The 11,423-nt window shown below is 39.9% G+C and overlaps 1 long non-coding RNA gene across 1 annotated transcript; it reads right to left on the bottom strand.

Moving 5' to 3' along the window:
- Window positions 1-423: 423 nt before the first annotated feature.
- LOC120746474 lies at window positions 424-9,389 on the bottom strand. The gene is made up of 3 exons (XR_005698862.1): window positions 9,120-9,389; window positions 8,626-8,718; window positions 424-813 (listed from the first exon to the last, which is right to left on the bottom strand). It is a non-coding gene; the product is annotated as an uncharacterized LOC120746474 (long non-coding RNA).
- Window positions 9,390-11,423: the final 2,034 nt, after the last annotated feature.

Here is an 11,423-nt window from a genome sequence, read left to right as displayed (position 1 = left end):
CATGAGTCATATTTGTACAATGCATCTCTTGAAAAACATTCCACAACATTCCTCAATGTTATCTCCTGTAGCCTGAATTCAACATTGTGGGGCCTTATGACATCACGCTTATGTAAAAAATAGTTTTTTAAATGTAAGAGCTATAAGGTAATATGGCAACAGGGGTGTAATTATTAAAATGACACAAAGAAGAGACTTAAAATAACATTATAACCCACAGGCACAAAACCAAGAGACCTAAACTGATTAGTATTGGCTTGCTTCTAAAACAATGATTGGCTAAACATCACAATCACTAATACTAGACCATGCAATCTGCTTATAGTGGTGCACCTTGGGGAAAAAAAATGGTGAAATTGGTGCAAGGCACCATTTCCATTGAGAAAAATGGACATTCAAAGTTAGAATTTTTTTTTTTTTCAAAAGAGCCATGGCTTGAAAAGTGAAAACTGCAGTAATAAAGGCCCCAAGTTGAAAAGTGCCAGAAAAATAAGTTTCACTATGTACTGTAACTTTACCAGTGCTGGCTTAAAAGAAAGGATGGTACATATTCGAAGAGGTAAACATGTTGTTCCCACATCATAACTGGAAAACTGTTCAATCGTACAGTCTGGTCCTGAAAACCTGGGCCTTCTTTGAAAGGCTGTTCCTTTTGAGCTCCATAACCAGTTTCTATAATACCTCGAAGGTATACTTTTCCAGTGGGTAGGTGAGGTTCAAAGTGTACATTAGTCCAAACAGCATTGCAGCTGCTAGGTTATAGTTATCCAAATCCTGCCAGACTCTCTGGCCTTCAAGGACTATACCGATGTCCTCAATACGGTGGCTGGGAAGTGCAAAGCGCAACAAATTAAAAAACCGCAACAAATTAAAAATCCACAACAAATTAAAAATCCGCAACAAATTAAAAATCCACAACAAATTAAAAAACCGCAACAAATTAAAAATCCACAACAAATTAAAAATCCACAACAAATTAAAAAACCACAACAAATTAAAAAACCGCAACAAATTAAAAATCCTTGACGGAAAGGGATTGTCTGAAATACCGGAAGTGGAGAGTGATGTCACGAGAGGGGGCGTGGCCAGGATTTTTGGTTGAGGCGCCATGTTTCTGGGCCGAACAAAGCGCTAGTGAAAGAGGAGCGAAAGTACACGGATAACACCAGCTATGGTTCGTACTTGCTGTGCGGTCGGTTGTAAAGTTAGATCGCACGACCGGCAAGGGAATAAGGTTGAAAATGGTTTATCTTTTCATTCTTTCCCCACCTGGAAGCAACATGAGGCAGCTCATGTATCGGATGTTACCAAAAGAAGGCGTCTAGTCTGGATAGCAGCTGTGAGACCAGCTGATATCCAGTTCTCTTCCATCTCCAAATATCTGTTGGTGTGCTCCAGACATTTTCATTCCGGTAAGTTATAGATATGTTCATATCACTCTTTATCGGTCTTTTAAGTCTGACATCACTAGCCGTGTCTTGGCTCAAACTCCCAAGAGCACCTGCAGGTCCATAAATCACACGATCACTGTGGCATCACTGAGTGTTGAAAAACTATCTAAAGTCTTTCATCTGTAATAAAATGATCAGCGTTCTGCTCTACCATGTGTAACAATTGAGTTTATCATCCAGGCATCCATGAAAACGAAATTAGCAGGAAGTTAGCTCGCTAGATTCCATCTAAATACAATATAGCATGTCCTAACTGAGGGATTTTGGAAACAAAGTCAAACGTACAGCTCTGCTATCACTTCCAACATAAATGAAGACAGAAAACTAAACAGCAGTGATGTTTGTAGGGTACTGAAGTTTGGCTAGCTGGTGTAAAACGATGTGCTACGTGACCGTTAGCGACACAGCTATGTTAGCATAATATAAACACTAACTTTTTCCACTTGATAAAAGTTATCGTGAGGATTCTCTGTGGTCAGGAACAAATGTAATCGCATGGCAGGATGCTGTAAACGGACCAAACTTCAGCCAGGAGAACAACTGAGATAATCCATCCACAAGGATGAATAGGATTAGTCATTCATATACTGCTGCATGGGCTGGGCTGTAGCTACATCGTAAGGTTTTAAAAACTGAGCTTTCAAATGATTAGTGGTGATAGAAGCAGTGGGAGGCCAACAGTGATCACTTACTGTTTTTAGGAGTTTTTTCAGATTAAATAGAAGACAATACAAAACATTAAACATGTTAACAACACAAAACCCATATTAAACGCAGACTACTTTAGGCCTGGAAGCAGGATTTGTCACGCCATCACTTAAAGATCAGATAGCCTATTAGTTTTCTTTTCGATGCACTCTGAGGTCATAGTAAATTAGAAAAAAAAAACATCCTAATGAGTGATTTTGCAGAACTACGTGCTATTTATAGACTTGCTAATTATTTGGCATTATTGCAGCAGACCAGCCAATGAAATGGATGAAACATCGTGACTGGGTTCCAGCGCTACACAAGGGACCTGCTTCAAACATACCACCATGCCAATCAGATTACTTCTTCCATGTGAGGGTGAAGAGGTGACCCTTCTGGATAAGATGGTGAAGGTTTGCTGCCGTTTTGATGAACAGTGTGGTAGTAAAACCAGGGGAAAATGAAACTTGCTCCTGTTAAATATTCTTAAGTCTTGTGCTGTATAAATAGCGGTAATTTTTCAGAAGATAAATTGAAGTAATTGATAGTAAATTAAGTAGTGTTAGTAGTGGGTGATATCGTGTAAATGCTGTCATGATTTTGTGTAAACATTTTGTCTTTTATAAACTATAAATGACATGGATTCTACATTGTAACTGATGTGATGTTCTATAATAAAAAAGAGGCAAAAATTAGTTTGTTTCTTTATTGAACTTTTGGACAGTGGTACTCAGTCAGTACATATTCAGTAAATGCAAATTATTTACCGTATTTTCACGACCATAAGACGCACTGTACTAAAAGGCGCAGTCTCAGTTATGTGTGCCATTACTGTATTTAACACACACATAAGGCGCACTGGATCATAGGGCGCATACAAGTACCGTATGCGTATTTAAAAATAAAGCGGGAGCAAACCTGAGTTCGGTACCTTAGTCACATTTTTATTACCAGTAATCGTCATCATCAACAACACACAAGCATACAAGTGTGCGTATTTAAAAATAAAGCAGGAGCAAAACAAAGTTTGGTACTCACATTTTTATCATCAAACCCATCGAAGTCCTCATCCTCTGTGTCTGAATTGAACAGCTGCGCTAAATCTCCATCAAACATGCCAGGTTCACTTTCTTCACCGTCAGAGTCACTTTCCGTGCCGTGCGGCTCCTCGGAAATGATGCCGGCTTTTGCGAAAGCTCGAACAACAGTGCCAGCAGACATGTTAGCCCAAGCATCTACAATCCATTCGCAAATTGTGGCGTAACTCGCCCGGCGCTGCCTTCCACTCTTGGTGAAACTGTGGTCTCCATCGGTCATCCATCGCTCCCAGGCCGCTCGCAGCCTTACTTTGAACGGGCGGTTCACACCGATGTCCAGCGGTTGGAATTCCTTTGTCAGGCCTCCCGGAATGACAGCAAGCTCACAGTTCATTTGCTTCACAAGTTTTTTCACATCGGCTGTGAGATGGGCACGCATAGAGTCACAGATCAACAGCGATGGTGATGCGTGGAAAAAACCACCTGGTCTCCTTACATACACCTCCCTCAGCCACTCTTTCATCATTTCCTCATCCATCCAGCCCTTTTCATTTGCCTTAATGATGATTTCTGCTGGAAACTTCTCTTTAGGCAAAGTCTTTCGCTTAAAAATCACCATAGGCGGCAGTTTCTGTCCATTAGCATGGCAGCCAAGAACAACAGTAAAAGAAGACTTTTCATACCCCGTTGTGCGTATCGCTACCGTGCTGGTCCCCTTCTTCTCTACAGTGTGACTCACCGGGATGTCAAAAGTGAGCGGGACCTCGTCCATGTTTGTGATGTGGCTGGGCTGGATGTTTTGTCGCCGATGTGTTTGCTGCAGTAGGAGCGGAAGATGGCCAGCTTATAATCCGCTGGAAGTTGCTGCGCTACCGTAGTCCTGGTCCGGATGGAAAAATGGCACCGTTTCATAAAACGAAAGCACCAAGACGGACCTCCTTGGAAATGTTCAATGTTCATCTCTTCAGCTAGTGAAACTGCTTTTAGCCGAATGGTGACCGTCGAAACGCTTCTCCCGCTCGCTCTTTGCTCGATGATCCACCGCTCGAGTCTTTCCTCCAACTCAAGCCACCTCGCCTTATGTCCGCGGAAACTCAGCTGCGTTTTCTTGACCTGCCGGAGCTTGTTTTCCAGCTTCCTCCATTTGCGAACCATCGATTCGTTAATCTTAAATTCTCTCGCCGCTGCTCGATTTCCATGTTCCTCCGCGTAGCTGATGGCCTTCAGTTTAAACTGTGCTTCGTAAGCGTGTCTCTTTGCCATTTTCAGGGTTGCGCCCACACTTCACCCTTTAGCGTTCTCATGGTGTTCTCTACTACGTCCTCCTTACAACACACAGGGCGCACTGCGCTATAGGGCGCGCCGTACTTTTTGAAGAAAATCGAAGACTTTTAAGTGCGCCTTATGGTCGTGAAAATACGGTACATGGCAGTGCACTTCAGGCATAAATCTAGACCCTTATATAAAACATTATGGGTCATTCCCACAACCCACAGCTTTACTGTGCTCCAGCAAAGTATCCAATAGCAGTGACAACTCCTCCACAGTAGCAGGTGGGATTTTTCTTTTTTGAGGACGGCTCCTTTTACCTTTCAATACGGATGGTCTGTTTATGTTTGATCCAGAGCAGTTTTTGGGCAGCTGAAGAGGAGAAGTCTATCTTATGGCCAACCTCTGGCTGTATCTTGGTCATATTACCCAGCAAAACCCAGTATGCAGGTTCATCTGTAACAGCCCTTGTGCCACAGATCCGCATTGTTGCTTCTACTTTAAAAAGAAGAACAGCGACATGGCTGCAGGTCTCCACGACTCCGGCCATACAGGTGCAGTGGGCGGCTTCATCCTTCCCTGTGATGCTCACAATGACCCATGGCTGCAATGCTGGTTCATTCAGTCTTTGAGAGTGCAGTACCTGAAACATACAAGTTACAAGTTAATTTAAAGACAAAGACTCTAATGAGCCAAGGCCAACATAAATGTGTTTTATCTACTTTCAAATCCATTTATCATAAATGTAACAAAGTGTTTAGAAAGTTAGCACATACATGTAATTTTCCATTTTTTTATGTATCCATCTATAGAACGCTGCATGTTATAGTGTAAATCTGCCTGTTCTCTTTCAGAAACCTGACTTCAGAAAATGAAACTAAAGTATGTAATCACTTTATGGAGAAAGCATAAAGTTTGACTTTAGGTGACAATTATGGACACGTAATATGATAAGGAGATTCTGCAGGTCATTAATCAATGTATTATAGTAAAAAATGTATTTTTGTGACACAGGACACAAACACGGAAGCAAGATATGTAATTAGGATTATTTCTAATAAATATGAATAAATAATTGCAATTTCTTTAACCACTGAGAATAACTAAATCCTTCAGGACAATGTCACATCAATGCACTGAACTCACTATGGCTACGTTCACACTGCAGGTCTTAATGCTCAATTCCGATTTTTTTGTCTGCTTGTTCACACTACAAATAAAATGTGACAGCAAACGCGCTCCTTTGTGAACCCTCAAAGTGGCCCACATATGCAAGAGCAGATGTCACACACAACACGCTCTGTTTAGACCCAGACCAAACAGTATTGTTTGACTGATGGCCCTTAAATATAAAGACTTGTTTCAGACTTTGCTTTAAGTTATTTTGTTATTTACATATGGCCTAATAATTATCCTTATTGCCATTTTAGAGAGGAGCGGTGCTTCAAAGGATATGCAGATTTCTGTCAGAATCTGCAGATTATACAGTATAAATAAAATGTTCATGTTGTCTTCCCAACAGTTTCACTAACATCTACACGGGATGGACACGAAGCGCCGTTGTTCCTGACCACCGCGAATCCTCACGATAACTTTTATCAAGTGGAAAAAGTTAGTGTTTATATTATGCTAACATAGCTGTGTCGCTAACGGTCACGTAGCACATCGTTTTACACCAGCTAGTCAAACTTCAGTACCCTACAAACATCACTGCTGTTTAGTTTTCTGTCTTCATTTATGTTGGAAGTGATAGCAGAGCTGTACGTTTGACTTTGTTTCCAAAATCCCTCAGTTAGGACATGCTATATTGTATTTAGATGGAATCTAGCGAGCTAACTTCCTGCTAATTTCGTTTTCATGGATGCCTGGATGATAAACTCAATTGTTACACATGGTAGAGCAGAACGCTGATCATTTTATTACAGATTGTGGAGCAGGGAAATTATTTTACTGCTATTGTTAAATAATCATCATTACCATTGCATTAATAATAGAATTTGCAGCATTGATATTGCATTCAGAGGTTTAAACAGTGTCTCTTTCAGAAAGACTAAGTTGCAGGCTGACAGGAAGTTGCAGGACTGAAACCGAAAGTTATTCTGAGCAGGTTAGACGAGGCTATTTGAATTACTAGGTTATTCAAATTGTCTGTTATACTTTTATATTCTTTTACTAAGCTTTTAGTAGAGGTTCTTGATTAAAACATTTATTCAACATAGTACATGTAGTTTCAGTTAGGTTATTACACATAAGGATGAGCCTCTGGTCTGGTAAAAGGTCAGAAGTGCAACGGGTGAATTGAGAGAACATTTGAGGACGACACACACACACACACACAGTTAGAGAAAATCATTTATAGGGGAAAGTTTAATCATGTTTTGCTTGGGGTTGCAAAAAGAGCAGTTTGTCGCAGAACTGCTGCTGAGGTGTCAAGATGACAAGAGAGCATCCGGCAGTGACAGGAAGTACCTGTTATGAAGATGGAAGACGATGTTCTTTTTGAACTGTGTTAAAAGTTATTGTGGTTTTGAATGGATCTATGTATAAAATGTATCTGTGACGCATGAAGGGGCGTCATTAAATCAAACCCTGATGTTATAAAATAATTGTTTGTGCTTTAGTAAGTCGAAGATCAATTGCTGTCTGCGTACAGAGTTGTTCTTCCCACACGTGTGTATAAATTAAAATCATCGTTTGACTTCACCCGGCTGGATCAGTGTGGTTATTCTTCGATCACCTCTTGTACCCTTCCTCAATATTGAACCCTTAACAAGATGAAAGACTTTAGATAGTTTTTCAACACTCAGTGATGCCACAGTGATCGTGTGATTTATGGACCTGCAGGTGCTCTTGGGAGTTTGAGCCAAGACACGGCTAGTGATGTCAGACTTAAAAGACCGATAAAGAGTGATATGAACATATCTATAACTTACCGGAATGAAAATGTCTGGAGCACACCAACAGATATTTGGAGATGGAAGAGAACTGGATATCAGCTGGTCTCACAGCTGCTATCCAGACTAGACGCCTTCTTTTGGTAACATCCGATACATGAGCTGCCTCATGTTGCTTCCAGGTGGGGAAAGAATGAAAAGATAAACCATTTTCAACCTTATTCCCTTGCCGGTCGTGCGATCTAACTTTACAACCGACCACACAGCAAGTACGAACCATAGCTGGTGTTATCCGTGTACTTTCGCTCCTCTTTCGCTAGCGCTTTGTTCGGCCCAGAAACATGGCGCCTCAACCAAAATCCTGGCCACGCCCCCTCTCGTGACATCACTCTCCACTTCCGGTATTTCAGACAATCCCTTTCCGTCAAGGATTTTTAATTTTTGCGTTTTTTTAATTTGTTGTGGTTTCTTAATTTGTTGTGGATTTTTAATTTGTTGTGGATTTTTAATTTGTTGCGGTTTTTTAATTTGTTGTGGATTTTTAATTTGTTGTGGTTTTTTAATTTGTTGCGGTTTTTTAATTTGTTGTGAATTTTTAATTTGTTGCAGTTTTTTAATTTGTTGCAGTTTTTTAATTTGTTGCATCTTTTTAATTTGTTGTGGATTTTTAATTTGTTGCCGTTTTTTAATTTGTTGCGGTTTTTTTAATTTGTTGTGGATTTTTAATTTGTTGCGGTTTTTTTTAATTTGTTGTGGATTTTTAATTTGTTGCGGTTTTTTAATTTGTTGCGGTTTTTTAATTTGTTGTGGATTTTTAATTTGTTGCAGTTTTTTAATTTGTTGTGAATTTTTAATTTGTTGCAGTTTTTTAATTTGTTGTGGATTTTTAATTTGTTGCGTCTTTTTAATTTGTTGTGGATTTTTAATTTGTTGCCGTTTTTTAATTTGTTGCGGTTTTTTAATTTGTTGTGGTTTTTTAATTTGTTGTGAATTTTTAATTTGTTGCAGTTTTTTTAATTTGTTGTGGATTTTTAATTTGTTGCGTCTTTTTAATTTGTTGTGGATTTTTAATTTGTTGCCGTTTTTTAATTTGTTGCCGTTTTTTAATTTGTTGTGGTTTTTTAATTTGTTGCGGATTTTTAATTTGTTGTGGATTTTTAATTTGTTTCAGTTTTTTAATTTGTTGTGGATTTTTAATTTGTTGTGGATTTTTAATTTGTTGCCGTTTTTTAATTTGTTGCCGTTTTTTAATTTGTTGCGCTTTGCACTTCCCAGCCACCGTACCTCAAGGCTGCCATTGGCATCTCTTGACTTTATGATGTAAATTCCCATGGTTGTTTCCTTATTAGATCATTGGATAATGGCTTCATCTGTGGCCTAGAAAATGCAAAATTCCAAAATTTAATTCAACAGAACACTGGTCAAAGAACATTATACCAAATCTCATTTTAATCTGCGTCACTATTACAAAAAATGTTAACATTAAAACATTAGGTGAACAAAAATGGATTCATTACAGCATGTGATTTGAATCCTCAGAATGCTCAAAAAGGTAATGCATTTCTGAAGTGAAATCTCCATGCAAAGAAGCAGAATACTGTCAGAGCATAGAGAGGTGTTCAACTATGAACTCCACACATGGTCCTAATGCAGGCAAAAGAAAAAAAATGCACCCATGGTAAATTTTGAAAATCCCAGGTGATTTTCAACATACTCCTGGCATAGAGTGACAAGCAGCATTTTGTTAAAATTATTATTTTCCCTAATTTTTTTTTTACCTGGGCCGTGGGCTCCAGAATGTTCTGAAGTCTTCTTCCTATTTGTCCTCCTCGCATTTTGAAGACCTTTATTAGTTTGTCAGATAGCACATCTATCTGCGAGAGTAATCTGGACTGCAGTGGCATGGTGGTAATGCGCTTAAACTCTGCATTTATCTAAAAAGAGAAGTTGTCACATAAAAATGCTGTCAAAATCTCAAATCTCACAAGGTTACATCCACACAAAGTTGTTATTTTTTGTCATATTACTATTTATTAGCTATGGGTCCCATGTTGAGCAGTTCCATAGTTGCCCTTACTTCCACACCACCCAAAGCCTGTTTGCAACCACAGCAGTTGCCTCCTTCTGGCCATTTTGCAGTTCTGCCAAATGACCCAGAAACTACAGTGGGGCAAAAAAGTATTTAGTCAGCCACCGATTGTGCAAGTTCCCCCACTTAAAATGATGACAGAGGTCAGTAATTTGCACCAGAGGTACACTTCAACTGCGAGAGACAGAATGTGAAAAAAAAATCCATGAATTCACATGGTAGGATTTGTAAAGAATTTATTTGTAAATTAGGGTGGAAAATAAGTATTTGGTCACCTCAAACAAGGAAAATCTCTGGCTCTCACAGACCTGTAACGTCTTCTGTAAGAAGCTTTTCTGTCCCCCACTCGTTACCTGTATGAATGGCACCTGTTTGAACTCATCATCTGTATAAAAGACACCTGTCCACAGCCTCAAACAGTCAGACTCCAAACTCCGCCATGGCCAAGACCAAAGAGCTTTCGAAGGACACCAGGAAAAGTATTGTAGACCTGCACCAGACTGGGAAGAGTGAATCTACAATAGGCAAGCAGCTTGGTGTGAAAAAAATCAACTGTGGGAGCAATCATCAGAAAATGGAAGACATACAAGACCACTGATAATCTCCCTCGATCTGGGGCTCCACGCAAGATCTCATCCCGTGGGGTCAAAATGATCATGAGAAGGGTGAGCAAAGATCCCAGAACCACACGGGGGGACCTGGTGAATGACCTGCAGAGAGCTGGGACCAAAGTAACAAAGGTCACCATCAGTAACACACTACAACGGCAGGGAATCAAATCCCGCAGTGCCAGACGTGTTCCGCTGCTGAAGCCAGTGCATGTCCAGGCCCGTCTGAAGTTTGCCAGAGAGCACATGGATGATACAGCAGAGGATTGGGAGAATGTCATGTGGTCAGATGAAACCAAAGTAGAACTTTTTGGTATAAACTCAACTCGTCGTGTTTGGAGGAAGAAGAATACTGAGTTGCATCCCAAGAACACCATACCTACTGTGAAGCATGGGGGTGGAAACATCATGCTATGGGGCTGTTTTTCTGCCAAGGGGACAGGACGACTGATCCGTGTTAAGGACAGAATGAATGGGGCCATGTATCGTGAGATTTTGAGCCAAAACCTCCTTCCATCAGTGAGAACTTTGAAGATGAGACGAGGCTGGGTCTTCCAATATGACAATGATCCAAAACACACCGCCCGGGCAACAAAGGAGTGGCTCCGTAAGAAGCATTTGAAAGTCCTGGAGTGGCCTAGCCAGTCTCCAGACCTCAACCCCATAGAAAATCTGTGGCGGGAGTTGAAAGTCCGTTTTGCTCGGCGACAGCCCCAAAACATCACTGCTCTCGAGAAGATCTGCATGGAGGAATGGGCCAAAATACCAGCTACTGTGTGTGCAAACCTGGTAAAGACCTATAGTAAACGTTTGACCTCTGTTATTGCCAACAAAGGTTATGTTACAAAGTATTGAGTTGTATTTTTGTTATTGACCAAATACTTATTTTCCACCCTGATTTACGAATATATTCTTTACAAATCCTACCATGTGAATTCATGGATGTTTTTTTTCACATTCTGTCTCTCACAGTTGAAGTGTACCTCTGGTGCAAATTATTGACCTCTGTCATCATTTTAAGTGGGGGAACTTGCACAATCGGTGGCTGACTAAATACTTTTTTGCCCCACTGTACATCTATTATTGTCATATACACATCAAGGTCTTTCATTAATACTTAGTTAAATTAGTTAATTTGACCTTTCCAGAAAATTTACCTTACAGAATGTGATAACATATGCAAATCTTCATTAATAAATAAAATAATGTTATTAAAACCTTAACTGTAACACCTCTACATAACAGCACTAGAGAATTGTTCTGAAGCAACACCAATCTGCCCTTCAGCAGGGATAAGCACCATATATCGATACAGAAAAAATAAATTTTACATATTTATGTTGTCATGTTTTTATCTCTATAAGCCCTCCTTTCAGTCTCTATAA

This window comes from Simochromis diagramma, unplaced genomic scaffold (assembly GCF_900408965.1).
Source record: "Simochromis diagramma unplaced genomic scaffold, fSimDia1.1 OVJJ01000592.1, whole genome shotgun sequence".
In the NCBI taxonomy this organism is placed as follows: Eukaryota; Metazoa; Chordata; class Actinopteri; order Cichliformes; family Cichlidae; genus Simochromis; species Simochromis diagramma.
This window is presented reverse-complemented; position numbering and strand designations above follow the sequence as displayed.